Genomic DNA, 18,796 nt, shown 5'->3' with positions numbered 1-18,796 from the left:
TCCATGTTTTTCAGATTTTTCTTGTAATCTCTCTCTTTATATCTAGGCTGTGTATATGTTTTCATCTAAGATTTGGGGTGCTAGGCACCCCAAAATACCCACACACCAGGTCCTGCCAGAATGAATCTGAATCAAACTTTCTTTTAGCCAAAGATAAACAATGTTTGTTTAAGATCTGCCATATTGGCCAGACTCTTAAGAAATCTGAGCAACTTGTTTTGACAAGCAGGCCAGATAGAATTTGGGTTAAAGTGAATCCAAGCCCTTCATGGAGGCAAGATGGATCTTATGTACAGAAAAATTGTGGGAGGGATCTAGGGGTACCAAAGAGTCTGTCTAGAATGAAGGGAGAAGGGATCCAGGGAGAATCTTGATGGGAGTGGTCAGTAGCTGGGGTGACTAGAGGTCAAGACACCAGAAAACAAGAGAATGGGATTTTGATGGGATAAAGGGTGGGAAGTAGTCATAGGCAATCCAGAGGTAGCAGACAATGGAAGGCTAGTCTAGGTTAAGAGTAACAGATTGGGGCATGACAAGGTAGATCAAGTGGGAAGAATCAAGTTCAAGGGGGCTCCCAGAGGCTATACCTCATCATTGGTAAATGGTGTAAGATACTGGTCTATGCTCAATTTCTGCTAGATTGCTTTCCAGTTTTCTCAACAATTTTTACCAAATGATGAATTCTTATCCCCAAAACTTAAGTCTTTACAATTGTCAAATGCAAGGTTACTATATTTATTTGCTGCTGTAAATTATATGTCTACTCTGTTCCATTGATCTATCTTTCTATTTGTTAGCCAGTACCAGATAGTTTTGATAATTGCTGCCATATGGTATAATTCAAGATCTGATACTTCTAAATCTCCTTCCTTTACATTTGTTTCTCATTAGTTTCTTTGACATTGTTGACTTTTTGTTCTTCCAAATGAATTTTGTTATTGTTTTTTCTAATTCAGTTAAATATTTTTTGGCAATTGAATTGGGATGGTATTGAAAATATAAATTATTTTAGGTAAAATTGTCATTTTTATTGTATTAGCCCTGCCTACCCATGAACAATTAATATTTCTCCAATTATTTAAATCTGATTTTATTTGTATTAAAAAGGTGGGTTTTTTTGTAATTTTGTTCATATAGTTCCTGAGCTACTGAAGGTTTTTTAATTTGGCCATGAAGGAAGGGAAGGAGGAGGGGGAGGAAGGGGAGGGAGAGGGATAATTCAAAAATGACTGCTGAAGTTATCAAACTGTATAATTAGGGCAATGGTGGTATACTCAAAAGAAAGAGAAAATTTGGGGAAAGTGATTACTTCAGGGAGTAAGATGATGGATTCTGTTTGAACAAGGTTAATTTGAGATGACAGTGGGACATCCTTGTGCTTGTAGAAATATCTAATAGGGCAGTTGATTGTGCCGAAATTTTTGATAGAGATTAGGACTGGATATAGATATGGGAGCCATCTATTTAAAGACAACAATTGAGTACATGGGACCCAATGAGGTTACCAAAGGGGAAAGAGCATTCCCAAGCTGAGACTAGAGACAGGCCAGTGCTTAGGGGTTAGGAGAACCAGCAAAGGAAATGAAAAAGGAGCCATTATATACATAACAAGAGAATCAGAAAAAAAGTGTCATAGAAACCAAATGTAGGTATCCAGGACAAGGGTGTGATCAGGAGTGTCACAAGCTGCAGAGAGGTCAAGGAGGATGAGGCCTAAAAAGATCCCTTTGGAGTTAGCAATTAGAAGATGTTGATGGCCCTGGAGAAGGTAGTTTTCATAGAGGGCTAGAGTCATGAGTTTGATTGTAAGGGTAGAAAAGTGGAGAGGGTGAATGCAGCAAGAAATTGGCTCTTTCTAGCAGCTTGGCAATGGAAAGAAGGAGAAATATAAAAGGATAGTTTGAGGGGACAGCACGATGAAGTGAAAATGTTTTTATGGACAGAAGAGAACAGGTCATAGTTTGTAGGCAACAGGTAAGGAACCAGGGAGAAATTGGAGACAAGAAAAAAGGTATTTTTTGAGACAAACTTCTGAGCACTAGTTCTGAAGTTGGGTGACCTTTATCAAGAAATTTGACCTCCAGGGGCAGAGCCAAGATGGTGGAATAAAAGCAAGGACTTGTTCAAGCTCCCCCAAAACACTCTAAATACCTGTAAAAAATGACTCCACACAAATTCTCTTGCTACAGAACTTACAAAATGACAAAGTGAAACAAATATCCAGCCCAAGACAACCTGGTTTTCCAGGAATGTTTCCAAGATGTTTCAACAGGAAACATCTATCACAGGTGTGGTGCCAGCATGGACAGGGCTGGAGCAGGCCTCAGGGGCCTGAATCACTGGCAGCTGTAGCTGTTACCTAACTTCTCAACCCACCAAAGTCAAAGACAGTATAGAAAGTCAGTGAGAAAACTCTTTGGGACCTAGGTGAAAGAGGAGTGCACAGTCTGGCCAGGGTTCAACCCCAGCCCCAGGGTGGTGGGGTGGTGGCAGCAGCAGCAACAGCAGCAGCTGTTTCCAGAACTCTGGGTCCACAAATGGTGGGGGATTGAATGACTAACACAAAACCCCTGAAGTCTGGGATAGTACACCCACTCCCACTGGAAGTAGAGTCCTACCTTGACAAAGAATTAGAAAGTCAGGTATTTGGCAAGGAAGATGAATAAACAGTGTAAAAAAACCTCAGACTATAGAATCTTACTTTGGTGACAAAGAAGATCAAAACATACAACCAGAAGAAGACAACAAAGTCGAAGCTCCGACATCAAAAGCCTCCAAGAAAAATATGAATTGGTCTCAGGCCATGGAAGAATTCAAAAGGGATTTTGAAAATCATGTAAGAGAAGTAGAGCAAAAATTAGGAAGAGAAATAAGAGTGATGCAAGAAAATCATGAAAAACAAGTCATCTGCTTGCTAAAGGAGACCCAAAAAAATGCTGAAGAAAATAACCCTTTAAAAAAATAGACTAACCCAAATGACAAAAGACATCCAAAAAGTCAGTGAGGAGAAGAATGCCCTAAACAGTAGAACTGGCCAGATGGAAAAGGAGATCCAAAAACTCACTGAAGAAAATAATTCCTTAAAGATTAGAATGGAGCAGATGGAAGATAATGACTTTATGAGAAACCAAGAAATCATAAAACAGAACCAAAAAAATGAAAAAATAGAAGACAGTATGAAATATCTCATTGGACAAACCACTAACCTAGAAAATAGGTTCAAGAGAGATAATTTTAAAATTATGGGACTACCTGAAAGCCATGATCAAAAAAGAGCCTAGACATCACCTTTCAAGAAATTATCAAGGAAAACTGCCCTGATATTCTAGAACCAGAGGGGAAAATAGAAATTGAAAAAATCTGCCGATTGTCTCTGTAAAGAGATCTGAAAAGGAAAACTCCTAAGTATATTGTAAGCCAAATTCCAGAGTTCCCATGCCAAGGAGAAAATATTGCAAGCAGCCAGAAAGAACCAATTCAAGTATTATGGAAATACAATCAGGATAACGCAAGATCTAGCAGCTTCTACATTAAGTGATCAAAGGACTTGGAATATGATATTCCAGAAGTCAAAGGAGCTAGGATTAAAATGAAGAATCACCTACCCTGCAAAACTGAGTATAATCCTTTAGGGGAAAAAATAGACATTTAATGAAATAGAGGACTTTCAGGCATTCTTGCTGAAAAGAACAGCTGAATAGAAAATTTGATTTTCAGATACAAGAATCAAGAGAAACATGAAAGGGTAAACAGGAAAGAGAAATCATAAGGGACTTATTAAAGTTGAACTGTTTACATTCCTACATGAAAAGATGATATTTGTAATTCATGAAACCTTTCTCAGTATTAGGGTAGTTAGAGAAAATGATGGATAGATTGATGGATAGATAGATAGATAGATAGATAGATAGATGGATGGATGGATGGATGGATGGATGGATGGCACAGGGTGAGTTGAATATGAAGGGATAATATCTAAAAAATCTAGGGGTGAGAGAGGAATATATTGGAAGAAGGAGAAAGGGGAGGATAGATGGGGTAAATTATCTCTCATAAAAGAGGCAAGAAAAAAGTTTCGTAATCGAGGGGAAGAGAAGGGAGGTGAGAAGGAATGAATGAACTTTACTCTCATCAGATTTGGCCTACGGAGGGAATAACATACATATTCCATTAGGTATCTTACCCTACAGGAAAGCAGGGGGGAAGGCGATGGGGGGCGGGGTTTGATAGAAGGGAGGGCAGATTGGGGGAGTGGGTAGTCAGAAGCAAACACTTTTGAAAAGGGACAGGGTGAAAGGTAAAAACAGAATAAATGAGGGGTCAGGATATGATGGAGGGAAATATAGTCTTTCACAATATGACTATTATGGAAGTGTTTTTTGCATAACTACACATGTATAACCTGCATTGAATTGTTTGTATTCTCAATGAGGGTGGGTGGGAAGGGAAGAAGGAGAGAATTTGGAACTCAAAAGTTTTAAAAACAAATGTTAAAAAAATTGTTTTTATATGCAATTGGGAAATAAGATAAAAAGGCTGTGGGGTATAGAAACCTATCTTGCCCTTCAAGAAAGTAAAGGGTTAAGGGGGGTATGATAAAAGGGAGGGCAGATGGGGAAGGTAATCAGAATACATGCTATATGTGGTGAGGGGAGGGGAGAGATGGGGAGAAAATTTGTAACTCAAAGTAGTCAGGGGTGGTCCCTTTAAATAGAAAAGAACAAACAAATAAATAAAGCTGAGAGGGGCAGGAGCCTGAGGATCCTTAGGGTTGTTGTTTCAAAGAGAAACAGTTACTGCTGACATTCACTCTAAGCCAGGAGGGTTCAAAAACTAGCCATTGAGTGGAGCTTGGGCAGGGACCCATTGTTGTTCAATCTATGGGCTTCAGGGTATAAGATTTTAGGAAAGAAAAAGAAAGAAAGAGAGAGAGAGAGAGGGGGGGAGGAAGGAAGGAAGAAGGAAGGAAGGAAGGAAAGAAGGAAGAAAAGAAAAAAGAGACAAGAAAGAAATCTAGTCAGTAAACCCCAAGTTAACTGGGCAGCTTCTGGCCATCAAAATTTATCTTCTTTTGGAGAGGAGAAGGAAGGGGAGAGGGAGAGGTCGAGAGAGGAGATGAGCTGAGTTACCTAGCTAGCTGGGTCCTCATTCACGCATCTTGGGCCACTCACATGTTGCGTTTGTCCTGTTTTTGAAGAGGACCATGACACCAGAGAAATGATGACATGACTTGCACTTGATTTTGTTTTGAGTGAGGGAGGGCTATGCAAGGTCACCAGCCTCACTTTCTCCTCCTGAGCCATCTTGATCCAGTGACCAGATATTCATCAGGATGACTGGAGATGGCCTATAATGCAATGGGAGCTTTCTAAGTAAAGTGGAAGATGAAGTTATCTGCCAAAGGGAGGGAAAAGGACAAGAAGGAAGAGCAGAAGGCTTGGACTGACCACCTTAGGGAATGTCATAATCAGGGAAAATTGAAAGGATTTCTGTGCATCAGTAAGGGCTCAGGTAAGATTAGATAACATGAATTTGTAGTGGATACCTTCAGCACAGTTGCCTGCTTTCCTTCAGTAGCAGTAGAGTAGGAACAAAGAAGGCAAATGGTGGGAGATGGTCTAGGGACACGGGAACAAGATATTCCAAAGCAGAGAACAGTGCACACTTGATCGATCAATAAGCACTTACTGTTGTGAAGTCCTTTTCAGTTGTGTCCATTCTTGCTAACCCCATTTGGGACTTTCTTGGCAAAAGGTGCTGGAGTGGCTTGCCATTTTCTTCTCCAGCTCATCTGATAGTTGAAGAAACTGAGGCAAACAGGGATAAGTGACTTTTCTAGGGCCACACAGTTAGTGAGTGTCTGAGGTCAGATTTGATTCCAGGCCCCAATATTCTATCCACTGTGCCCTAGCAAGCACTTATTAAGCACCTGCCAGGTATGCTCCAGGACCCAGAGATAAATAGAAGGGAAAATAAAACAGACAATAAAACATTCAGTGCCTACCAGGAGCTTACAATCTATTGGGGGAGACAGTATATACATCTATAAGTATTGTCAATAGGCAATCACAATGTCATGGGACATATGTGAAAACTAGGTCTATTATAAGAGAAATGAACATGCATGTAGAACCCAAAGGATTCCCAGTATTTACAGAAGTTTGCATTTTTATGATAGCAGGACAAAGGGAGGAGGAGATACGAGGAAGGGGTATGACATGGTGGGGGGGAAGAGTGCAGCAAAGGTGGGAAAAAAAGACAAGACCTCCTCTCCATGGGGAGGAATAAAGTGATGGCAAAAGCCTAAATCTCTTCCCTTGGGAACTGATAGACTATGTAGATAGGAGGGTCTGCTTTTCTGCAAAGGACCCTAGCTGAACAAGCATTATTCCAGCCTACCATAGACAGATAGTCCAGCTTTGGATGCAACAACAAATTATGTCAGCTCAGGGGAAGCTTGTCTGTGACACATTCGGGGCCTCCTGCATGCTCTGGGTCCAGTGTTTCTGGAAAATATAGCAAATCAAAAGGACAAGTTCAGGGGACCCTTTAACAGTCCTTAACATCCCCCCACTGTTGGTCAAAGGTGACCCCTTGGTATGCTGATGACCACAGAGCTCACTGGGTAAAATAATACTAGTAATACTACCTGGGACAGCCCCAAGTATGGAGTAGGACCAGAACCATTAACCAAGCACAGTACAAGCCACAATAAGAATGACTGAAATTAGGGATTAATTACAAGGGGAAAACCAAACAACATCAAGATAATCCGGAGAACAGATACCAAAAATAAGAGCCAACAGGGTACAGTAATGGACTGCAATAACAACAGACATGAAGTCTCCCTGCAGCTCAGCGCTCCTGCCCAATATCCATCCAATTAGCACAATTCTTACACATAACTGGCTACACAGGCAGACAGGTGACAAGCCCAAGTACTAATTTACCTGGTTGTTTGGGATATAAAATCACTACATATTCAGATTGAAAACAACAAGGTCTCACATATTTGCACTGTGACCATGTCTTCTACTGACCACTTGCTCAGATTATAGAAATTTTCTATAAAATGAAATAGCAGAGACATGATTATAACAGCATCAAACTGATCCTTGATGATTCAACATGTATTCGGCAGGATAAAGCATTCTTAGCTCTGTTTGAGTTCAGGTAACAGTCACAGCTGACAACCAACATGCAGTAACAATTCCACATCATACCAAACTCAGGAATAGTCAGGTAGGAAACATTCCCATTCAAAAGGAATACAATGGGGAAACTGAGTCAGAAGGATCCTACCTTAGGTGAGGCCAACATTGGTCTTCCTCTAGGCTTTCTCTCAGATATAGACCTCTACCTGTAACAGTTCTGGAACACATTCCCTCTGAGTAGCTTGTGGCATTTCTCTTGAATGGTAGATTACTGATTTAATAATCTATTAGACAATTATACTTGAATTCAGATCTCAAAACAAAATCAGTTACAGTCCCAAGAGCTTTCACCTTAAATGGCAAGTTTCACCAATCACAGCTTAGAGTTTCCTCTCATGAAATTGCAATGAATAATAAAAATTTACTAAGACTCAAACATAGATAAGAGATTTCATTTAACATTCTTAACTTGTTTTTCTTTTCTTCTCCAGTATAAATTTGTCCTGGTAGTAAAGACTAATCATTAGAAATCATTTCTATATTATATAAAAATTTGCAAATCCTCAACAAACCAAGTTCATTGTTTATGAACTCCATAACCCAAACTACCTCATTTCCCAGGGCTGATGACCTTGCCCACACAGATGGTTTCCAGGAACCTGGCAAGTTTATAAAATAAGAGGAATTGAGAGGAACTCCAGAGAAAGGGCTGAGTCTGCTGCCCCTGCCTGTCCACACCATTTACCCTTAGAACTGCTGTGAGCTGTGCTCTTTGACACCCCATTCTACATGCAAGGGGGAATAGACTATCCGTTCTGCATACCCTCATCCTTCAAGGAGGACTGCTTTGAATAACCAGAACCAATCCAGACAAAGCTTCCACCTCATCCCTTCCTTTCCACATACAGTAATCAATTATGAATTTTAGGTTTCAACATTATGATAATAACCTCTAATAACTTAGTGAACACTCTCACACTTTCATAAGTGATAGCCAAATAGTTGTAGATGTAACTTCCTCTTAACTATAGACAAAGGTAGAAATATCTTGTTCCCTAAATGGCAGTTACAAAACACTATAAAACAGGGTTGGCAGGGCTGATAAAATAACATAATTGGCTTTATACAATTTTTCCACCGTCTTTTAGTTTCTTTCAGTTCATACTCTAATAACATACAAGTTATAAAAACTTACTCAACATAACTGATACAAAAGTTTACCAATTTGCACAATACAAAAAATTTAGAAGCACAACAAACCATAAGTAATATTATGTATTTGGAACTTGAAACAAACCCATTACCAATCAGGTCACTCCAGTCCAACTGAATGCATTTCCAAATTACCTCACACAGAAAATCAGGTGTCTCATCACTGTTGGCACAGTATGTATACTGGTCATATCTAAAACCCCATATAAACTTATCAAGTATGAAGCAATTATAGTAATTAAGGAACTAATAAAAACAGTTAACATTTATAGTGTTTGTCCTATACCACACATTGTGTTAGGCACTTTACAATAATGTGAAGTAAACTCAAGTGATAGATGTGAGGTAACTTGTTTAGGGTCACCCAGTTAACAAATTTCAGATCCATGCATTTTCCCAATTTGTCTTAATGCCAAATAGTATAATAAATTCTGACTTACCTTAAACATCCAATTAGGAGAGACATATTTTACTTAGAATGTGACCAGAATGAATTGAATTACACCTGGATCTATCTTCCAAATAGTATTACACAGAATATTGGGTTATGATTTTAATACTATAGTATTATATTTTACACAAATGCTACTTATTTCAAACATTTTGTATCATGGAATCTACTATTTCCACCCAATCCACTGCCAAAGACTGTAAAACTGGCAATCTGATATTAGGATTTAATCTACCCTGATTATTACACTGAGCACTTTTTAATTTAATTCAAATCTGGGTTTCACAATCTCAGAAGGAACCCATAGCTTATCAATATACTCATAGCTCTCTATGATTTCTTCCTATATAGTTCCAAATCAAGCAACAATATTTATTACTATAGTTCCCACTAAAAATAAACACATGACATTTCACACAACCATTCCTCTTAAACAAAACCAAAACTTTCTCAACCCTTTCTGTCAACATACTTAAACTGTCTTTCATAAAAAAGACCCACACCTTCCTTATTACCTTCAGATTCTTCCTTTATGCCATTCATTACTTTGTTCCGTCCTTAAAATTTTTAGTATACAGTGGTGTTAAACAAACTTAATGACCTATTAAAGGATTTAATTCTTAAGATGCAAATGTTGGCTATTAATATGACTATGACATTTAAGCTGTTGAATTATTAACATGCCTGTTATTTGCTAAGAACCAAAAATCCTTTAAGATGCTTTTAGGCCTTACAAAAATCTTCAACAGCTTGATCTATTCAAGTAATAGTCAAGTTCCGGTATATTATTCGCAAAAGCAGCAACAAAGCATTTAAAAGTTACTTTTAGAAATAAGCTCTTCTTGTATGGAGAAGGATCAAGACATTTCTTGAGATTCAAATATAGAAATCTATGATAAAATGAATAGGAGTCTCATATAATTTATAGCAAGATTTACAGTTTCACAGTACACATACCAAATCAAAAAGACACATTTACATTGATGAGTTCTTAATTTTAACTTGTATGATTCTGAGTGGGATAGAGTTAGTGAAGACTCCTCAGATTGTAATTTTTCTCCCAGGGGTGAGGTAAGGCCTAAAGGCTCAAGGTTACAATATTTTTAGAATAGAATAGTTCCATATAAGGATATAAAACTGTGTAGTGTATTAGGGTCTCAATGATTGGACAAAACTTACATAATTCCTCGATGTCTTCATTTCAAAAGGGATTGGTTAGATTTCGTGTCTAGAATGTAAGACCATATTCTCAGCTAATGAGGATAATGGTCAGTGGGGGGAGGAGGGAATTGCGTTAGGGTCTATATAAATCACTGTCCTGTTCTTTGTCTTCGGCTTTCCTACTCCTACAGGTAAGCCCCGCTTCTTGAGAATCGAATAAATCACTTTTCTGTCATCACTTGAGAGGCCTCTGAGTAATTGATTTATGTAGGGACCTGAGCCATCCCACACAATTCCTAAAGACCAAACTAGATATTCCAATCAAACTCAATTACCTTTTGATTGTGTCCCAGTTCACTAAAGACTTTCCCCTCTTTCATGAGCCAGGAAAGGGTTAATTGCCAGTTCATTTCTGAAGTGCAAGCCTTAAAACTTTTATTGACACAGCCCCCAAGCCTATCTCTCCATAATCAGTGAAATGACCTTCTTCTCTAGCAGTAAAACAATAAACCAGTCATTCCAGGATGGGGAGAGGAGGAGTGACAGAAAGAACTTGACCAGAAAGAAAAAGAAAGAGAACACAATCTTTCTAAAAACATAAATTAACTAACAAGACACAGAGAGACTAGCACAGATACAAGAAGCACAGACTAACAATTTAGCAGCACTGAAAATTCCTTGCTAGTCTAGGCTTTAGATCTACAAAACAAGTTAAAATGCACATCTTTGTCAATCATATAACTACCTGTAGGTTTCAGAACCATATAGCTATGAACTTTGACTCATGGCAGTGCCCTTAGGGGGAACAAAGTCATCTTTGGACATGTTAGTACCCATGAGGAACACACACTGACTGAAACAAAAACAATGATGATAGCAACGACAAAAATAATCCTAAACTTTTTATTTCCAACTTATACACATATGTTTATATATCTTCTATATTTATTCCAGGCATCTGGCTATCCAGGAGAATAACGGCTCTTACTTTTGATGTGCCCTCTTCGACTGCATCACTTGGGCCAGCACCCTGGAAATGAAGCCAAAAAACCAACCCCTTTCAGCCATCCCAAAAGCTGGATAACCTATAACAGGGCTCTCCCCAAAGCCCTCTTTGGCAGAGTCTTCCAGCTACAACAACTAAACCCAATCCTGTCCTAGATAGCGTAACCTTTATCCAAACACCCAACCCACTTATCCAAATTGGATTCTCAAATCTGCACAATCAACTGGGATACCCTTAACCAAACAGGGCCTTACCTTCACTCTCTTTACCATAGACAACCTACTTTCTCCTGTAATGAGGAACTCAACCCAAAGACAGGGGAGTCTGAGATATGAGTGGAGGAGTGAAACTCCCCTTAACAGAGATCTGACACAGATCGGGGAAAACCCATGCTGGTACCAAGCATCTGAACCCTGTGACCAATCTGAGTCACTTTCTCTCATCATATCCCACTGCTGCTGATGGGGTGCTTGGGTACTTGTACTTGGACCCCAATTCCAAGATCACATTTCTCCCTAGCCTCAAAACACTATCCCTGACAGTTTTCTCCCCAGTCCAAGGACACTATGCCTAGCAATAACCCCTGAGTGGGCACCAGGAAGACAAACTATCTTTCTCCATTATAAGAACAAGCTGACCTCTAAAGAAATTCCTTTGTAAAAACAGGACTATCTTGTAACACAGAATTATCATGTATTGATTTCCACACTGATCATATGCAATCCAGAGGTCAAGCTATAGACATCAACTCTCAAAGCTATCTGGGTACAGACATAATAGACCAAAACCACACCCCTTAGAAATTCCTTTCCCTGGTTTCCAGTAGTGAATGACACCTGTAACTAAGACCTAATTAGCATATCTGCGAGATGGTCCAGTACTTTTCCTATATAAGCTTTAAGCATGATTCCTGTTAGGTTGCAAGTTCCTTAAGGAGCTCTGCCCACCATATTGGCATTACCATAAACTTTTGCCAATTTGACTTAAAGAGTGCTTGAGTAGATGAATTCATTCCAGACAACCCTCTCCTGCACTTCAGTCCTTGAAAGGTCCCTGAACCCCTTCAAATCACATCACTGCCACAAAAATATCAATAGGCAATCACATCGCATGTGAAAACCAGGTTTATTACTAGAGAAATAAACATGCATGTGGAACCCAAAGGGTTCCCAGTATTTACAGAAGTCTACATTTTTACAATAGCAGGACAAAAGGAGGAGGGGATAACAAGAAGGAGCATGACATGGGAGGGGGAACAGTGCAGCAAAGGTCGGAAAAAAAGACAAGACCTCCTCCCCGTAGGGAGGAACAAGGTCATGGCAAAAACCCTCATCCTTTCCCTTGGGAACTGCTAGACTATATAGATATGAGGGTCTGCTTATCTGTAAAGGACCCCAGCTGCACAAACATTATCCCAGCCTGGTACAGATTGACTGGTACCTGTTTTGCCTCCCAAGGACACATAGGTAGTCCAACTTTGGGTGCAACAACAAATTATGTCAGCTCAGTGGGAGCTTTGACCTTGACACATTCAGGGCCTCCTGCATGCTCTGGGTCCAGCATTTCTGGAAAGTGTGGCAAATCAAAAAGACAAATTCAGGGGATTCCTTAACAATATATACAAGATGGATTAAAAAATACAAAGTAATTAATGGGAAGGAGACTTCTAGAGAAGTTGGAGCTCAGCTGGGCTTTGAAAGGAACTAGGGATTCTAAAAGCTTAAAGGTGATGATAGAATGCATTCCAGGTATGGGGCACACACAGCTCATAGAAAGGCCTACATAAAGGAAACCACGTACTGTTTGAGAGATGACTTTGTCCAAAGCAGACTTGCAGAGGGAGAGTAATGTTTAATGAAGTAAGAAAGCAAGGTTGGAGCCAGATCATGAAGGGCTTTTCATACCAAACAAAGGAGTCTATAGTTCAACCCTTTGTCCTCATCTGTTGGACTAGTTGAATTACATGATCTTTACAGTTTCTTCTAGCTGTAACATTCTTTGATTCTGTATTGATTAATCAAAATCAAAGCACATTAAATATTAATCCAGGCTAGGCACGATAGAGGGAAGCTTCTAGACAGTTAGGTGGCACAGTGACTAGAGTACCAAGCCTAGAGTCAGGAAGACTCATCTTCCTGAATTCAAATCAGGCCTCAGAAATTAGCTGTGTGACCCTGGGCAAGTCACTTAACCCTGTTTGCCTCAGTTTCCTCATCTATAAAATGAGCTGGAGAAGGAAGTGGCAAATCACTCCAGTATCTTTGCCAAGGAAACCTCAAATGGGGTCATGAAGAGTAAGACGGACTGAAATGACTGAACAACAATAGACATTATAGAGGGAAACGTTACTCTTTTTCTCAGTCTCTACCATGTCCAACTACCATTCCATCTCTCTCTTCTCCTTCATTGTTAAACCTCATGAAAAAAGCCATCTATACCTGATGCCACCATTCCTCATGATTTCCCCTCTCCTCTGACCCATGTACTGTAACCTCCCTTCAGTCTCTGCCCTTTAACTGAAAAAACTGCTCTCATGAAAGTCGCCAATGACCAGATCACCAAAATCAATGGCTTTTTGTGATACCTCACTCTCCTTTTTACCTTTCTGTCAAATGTCATTTCTGTAGCATTTATCACTGCTGACCAACCCTTTCTTTTCTCCCTCCATGCCATTTATTTATGCTTCTATGACATTTTGCTGCAGCAATTCTGTTTTTCACTTAAGTTCTGTTTTTCACTTGCTAATAATATATGATCTTGAGTTGAGGAGTTAGATGTATTTAAGTAAAAGGACATGAAGATTCTTAGCCAAGTCTTGACTTGTCTGTTGAACTCTGGACTTTTATTTTCAACTCTTACCAGATATCTCTATCTGGTTGTCCCACTGGGATCCAAGTATAGTATATATAAAACTAAACTCATCTTTTACCCAGTTGGTGACTCTGCCATTTTCCCGGTCATCCAGACTTGAAATCTCAGAGTCATCTTTAATCTCCCATTTCTCTCATCCTAAAATTCCACTTAATCACTAAGTTCCACTGACCCCCGTTTCTCAGAAGAGCATTCTCTTCTTTCTTACTTCAGAGGTAGCACACTTGTCTCTTCCCCTTCTTCTCTTAACTATCTCTTCTCTCTTTACCTCTCTGGTTCTTCATCTTCTTTCCCAAAAAGGTAAATATCCCCCAACATTCTGTCCTTCACTCCCTTCTAGGTCCTTCCCCTTACAATTTTTTATCTACTTCCACAGCTTTAACTTGCCTGTTCTTGAACCTCTATGTAGATTCCCCAAATCTCTATTGCTAGCCCTGATTTCTAGACCCTTTAACTGTCTACAGAAGAGAAACTGGGCTTAGATATATAGATACATTAGATATGTAGATCTGAGAGTCAGGTTGGAGGTCTCACTGGCATTTCCAACTCAGTATGTCTAAAGCCAAATTTATTATCTTCCTTCTAAACTTGTTCCTCTTTCTTATCCTACTCTTTCCATGAGACTCCTTTGGCCAGTCTCCCATGCTCAAAATTAGGGTTATCTTTATGCTCCCTCTATCCTCAGATTATCCTGTACTTCTTCATTTTATATTAGTGTCCCCCAGGAGAATGTAAATTCTTGAGGGCAAAGAATGGTTTTCATTTTTTATTTCATCTCCCTTAGCACAAAAAAAGGACTTAGTCAATGTCTTTTGAAGTTAAGGGACTCTTCTATCTGCCTTGATTCTCATTTGCAAATACCATTTCTGCTTCTGACCTTTCCCTTCTGTTTGTCCTCTCCTTTCTTCTATTGCCACTACCCGATCCTTATTACCTTCTGCACGGACTATTGTAATAGCTTCCCTATAGATCTTCCTGCCTGTCCTCTAGCCCATTCAACCCAGCCTTCCTTTATACCACTTCAAGACTAATTTTCTATCTACCCAGGTAGCTGAGTGTCTCAATGGATAGAGCGTTGGACCCTAAGTTAGGAAGACCTGAGTTTAAATCCATGCTTTAGGTGTGATCCTGGGTAACCCTCCTTAACCTTCTGTACTTCAGTTTTCTCATCAATAAATTGGCATCTATCTTCTAGGGTTGCTGTGAGGATAAAATGAAATTAATATTTGCCGAACACTATACAAATGCTAGCTTTTAGCAGTTATGTAAGGATTTGCTCATGTTACTCCCCTACTCAAAAATTTTCAGTGGCTTCCTATTGCCTACTGAGTTAAGTCCAAGCTGCTTTGTGCAGCATTCAAAGCTTTCCACAAATGGGGTCAATCTGTGTGTAGAGCCTCACTCCATATTGTTCTCCTCTAGTCATTCTGTGTTCTACTCAAACCCTATCACTCTGCCCCTGCAAGCAATAAGCACTCCCTGTACTTTCCCATGGCCCTGTCTTTGCTTAAACAGTTTAAGCATGTTGAAATTCCATCTATCTTATAGCCCAACTGAAATAGCTTCTATCTAACTATCCCTTCTCTATTTTTTTTATTTGATATCTTCCCTAATTCCTCTGTCTGCAGGTCCTCCATCTTCATTCAGTTCTCAAAGGGCTCCCTGTTTTGTACGTCTCCAATGCACTCATCATATCATTAGTATATTCTGTAGTTATCGGTATGTATGTCCTATGCCTCCATTAGTCTGTAAATTCTATGAAGGCTGTGACCAGACTTTATCATAACTTTGTGTCTCCCCCCAGTGCTTGGAATAGCTCTTGACCCATGGGAGCTACTTAATATAGGACTGTAGCCTGTACTTTCTTCTCTCTCTGCACCCTCTCTCACTAGCTCCCATGAATCCAACCTCTATGAAGTTGACTTCTAGATAGATTTCTAGAATTGTTTAGATCTCTAGAGCTAGCCGAATATCTCTCCCATATCACCAACTACTTATTGGACATCTCTGACTGGATGTCCAATAGATTCAACGTGTCCAAAACAGAAATCCTCCAAACCCACCCCTCTGAGCACTTCTTTGTTTTTGTTGAGGTCATCTAGTCACCTTCATCCATAACCTCACCTAGCCTCAGCTCTTCCCTTTCCTTCATCCCTCATATCCAAACAGTTGCTGAGCCTTGTCAATTATTCCTCTAGAATATAACTTGCATCCATTCATTTTTCTCCATTCATATGGCTGCCACCCTCCTTAAGGCCCTTGTCCCCTCTCACTTTTACTATTGTAATAGTACTCAGGATTAGTCTCCTAACTTCTTATCTTTCCTCTCTCTAATCCTGTCCCCCACATAGCTACTAAGTCATTCACAGAGTTGCCAAATAAGAGAGGCAGTGTGGTACAGTGAGGCAGCCAGGCATTGCAGTTCATCGTGTTGTACTTGGAGTCCCAAAACCCTGAGTTCATATCACTAACTGTGTGACACTAGGTAAGTCACTTATCCTCTCTGCCTCTGTTTCCTCATTGTAAAATGAGGGTAAGAAGAGTACCTACCTCACAAGGTTGTTGTGAAGATCAAATGAGATGACATATGGAAAGTGTTTTACCAGCTTTTAAATTTTGTTATATAAATGCTAATCATTATTATTAGTGGATAGAGAACTGGAGTCAGAAAGACCTGAATTCAAGTACTTTCTCAGACACATGATGGCTGTGTGACCCTGGGCAACTGAGACTATGAATTGCAGAGAAGGTGCCAACCTATACTGGTAGAGGGAATTTCCTTTTCTGGGAGGTTTTCATCCCAGTGAAGCCAAGGGTCTAGTCCCTATCCCTGTTCTTAAAGTGCAATTCTGATCACATCATTCCCCTGATCTGTAAGTTCCAACCAATTCCTCCATTTGACCTCCAAAGCTATCAAAATCTGGTTTTAGTCTACCTTTCCTGGATGATTACACAGCCCTTTGCTACATATGCTCCTTATTCTTTCCAAACTGACCTGCTTTCTGTTCCTGGTACTTGAAATTCCATTTCTCACTTCTGTGCCTTTGCATAGGCTGTCTCCCATGCATGGAATGCCTTCCCTTCTTCCCTCTACTTCATGAAAGCTCTAGCTTTCTTCACAAGCTTAGCTCAAATGCCAACTCCTCCAGGAAACCTGTCCTGATCATCCCAATGCTCCTCCTTGGAAATTGCTTTGTATATATTTTGTATTTCATTTTCTAAGTACCTCCTCTTCCTCCCCCAATAGAATGTAAGCTTTTTGAGGGTAGGGACATAGCCCCATCTCCTAGCATAGTTCCCAACATACAAGAAGCATTTAATAAATGGCTGAATAAGTTGACAGGGTCACATAGTTGGTAGGGCAGACAAGATCTGCCTCTGGAGAGTCAACTGGGGGAGGTGGGTCCATAATGAATTGTATAACACAAAACATAATGGGTCATTAAGGAAAAATAAGATGTAGATGAGGCAATATATTCCAAATTCTTCTATTTCAAGGAGAATAAGACAATCTCTTGGTGTCACTATGACAAAATATTAGGCAGCATGAACTCTGGGTTTGACCCAGTCTGTCAGTCCTGCTGAGGGTTGACAGGTAAGGTTAAGGCAGCAGAATAATAAACATTTCAACAGATAAACCTAAATATTTATGCCACATGAAAGTCAAGGGTGAACTGTTTGTATGGGCAAGGGACTGTTTGTTGATTTGGACAGGGTGGAGTGGAGGGACTTTCTGAAGAAAAAAGAGATTTCAAGAATTGCTTGAATAGTGAAAACAGCTATTTTCTTACAGATGGCAAGAACTTAGAAAAAGGCATTTAAAGAGGGTATAGTTTGGACTTTAGGCAGTGATGGATGCCTTTAGTATATTGTATACCTGCCATCCTCCCTCCCCTCTCACAACACAGACAGATATGACCCCTACTTCCATACAGGTTTCATTCTGTCTGTACACTAAGCCTAGCCAGAGTTTTCAGGATAAGATCCCCACAATTTAAAAAAAAAAAAGCCTTCTCTCTTTCAGATTCAAGGAGAATTAAAAAGTCCTATGGTTCAGCATCAGAAAGGAAAAGATAAAATAATCCTAGGAATCAGTCATCCCCTCTAGCCTATCCCCATTCCCAGAGTTCAAGAAGTAGTGCCTTTCCCACCTGGAATCAGCCCAATTAAAAATCATCTCCAGGAACATTCTCTTGTTTGGGGATAACTGTCTTGCATGCAAGGTTTAGCACTGGTGAGTAACTTGACTCTGTGGTGTTAGCTCTGGGTAAGAGCAGTTAGGTAGCCCAGTGGATGGAGCTCAGGGCCTAGAATCAAGAAGACCTGAATTCAAATCCAACTTCAGAAAATTACTAGCTGTTGGGCCCTGGACAAGTTGCTTCACCCTGTTTGTCTCAGTTTCCTCATTGGTAAAATGAGCTGGAGAAGGAAATGGCAACCCACTCCAGTGTCTCTGCCAAGAAAACCCCAAGAAGAGGTCACAAAGAGTTGGATATGATTGAAATGGAAGACTGAACAACAACAAAAAGAATTAAAGTAAAGGAGAAATGCTACTGTCCTTTTCAGTAAGTTCAGGAGTAAAGCAAGGATGTCCATTGTCACCACTATTATTTAATATAGTTTTAAAAATTCTAGCCATAACAATAAGACAAGAAAAAGAAATTGGAGGAATAATTATACTCAAAGAAGAAATAAAATTGTTGCTTCCTGCAGATAACATGAAGATTTACTTAGAAAATCTTAGTGAGTCAACTAAAACTTAATTAAAACAATTACAAACATCAGTAAATAGCAGGATATAAAATAAGGCCAGGAGTCAAGAAGACCTGAGTTCAAATCCGGCCTCAGACACTTACTAGTGTGGTTCTGGACAAGTCATTTAACCCTGTTTGCTTCAGTTTCCTCATCTGCAAAACAAGCTGGAGAAGGAAGTGGCAGACC

The 18,796-nt window shown here is 39.7% G+C and overlaps 1 protein-coding gene across 6 annotated transcripts in view; it reads right to left on the bottom strand.

The window, feature by feature from the left end:
- Positions 1-18,796, bottom strand: part of ODAD4 (outer dynein arm docking complex subunit 4) — a 97,153-nt gene that overhangs the window by 71,137 nt on the left and 7,220 nt on the right. For 3 of the 6 annotated variants that reach the window (XM_072646468.1, XM_072646465.1, XM_072646469.1), the window contains exons 1-2: positions 6,400-18,512; positions 5,130-5,807 (exon numbers count right to left, since the gene is read on the bottom strand). The gene's annotated coding sequence lies outside the window, so the exon portion shown is untranslated. Of the gene's footprint in view, positions 1-5,129; positions 5,808-6,399; positions 18,513-18,796 lie in introns of those variants that run through there. The other 3 variants (XM_072646466.1, XM_072646467.1, XM_072646464.1) reach the window with 2 other exon arrangements.

Source organism: Notamacropus eugenii, chromosome 2 (genome assembly GCF_028372415.1).
Source record: "Notamacropus eugenii isolate mMacEug1 chromosome 2, mMacEug1.pri_v2, whole genome shotgun sequence".
NCBI classification, from domain to species: Eukaryota; Metazoa; Chordata; class Mammalia; order Diprotodontia; family Macropodidae; genus Notamacropus; species Notamacropus eugenii.
Note: the sequence above shows the minus strand (reverse complement) of the source record. Positions and strands in the feature narration are given on the sequence as shown.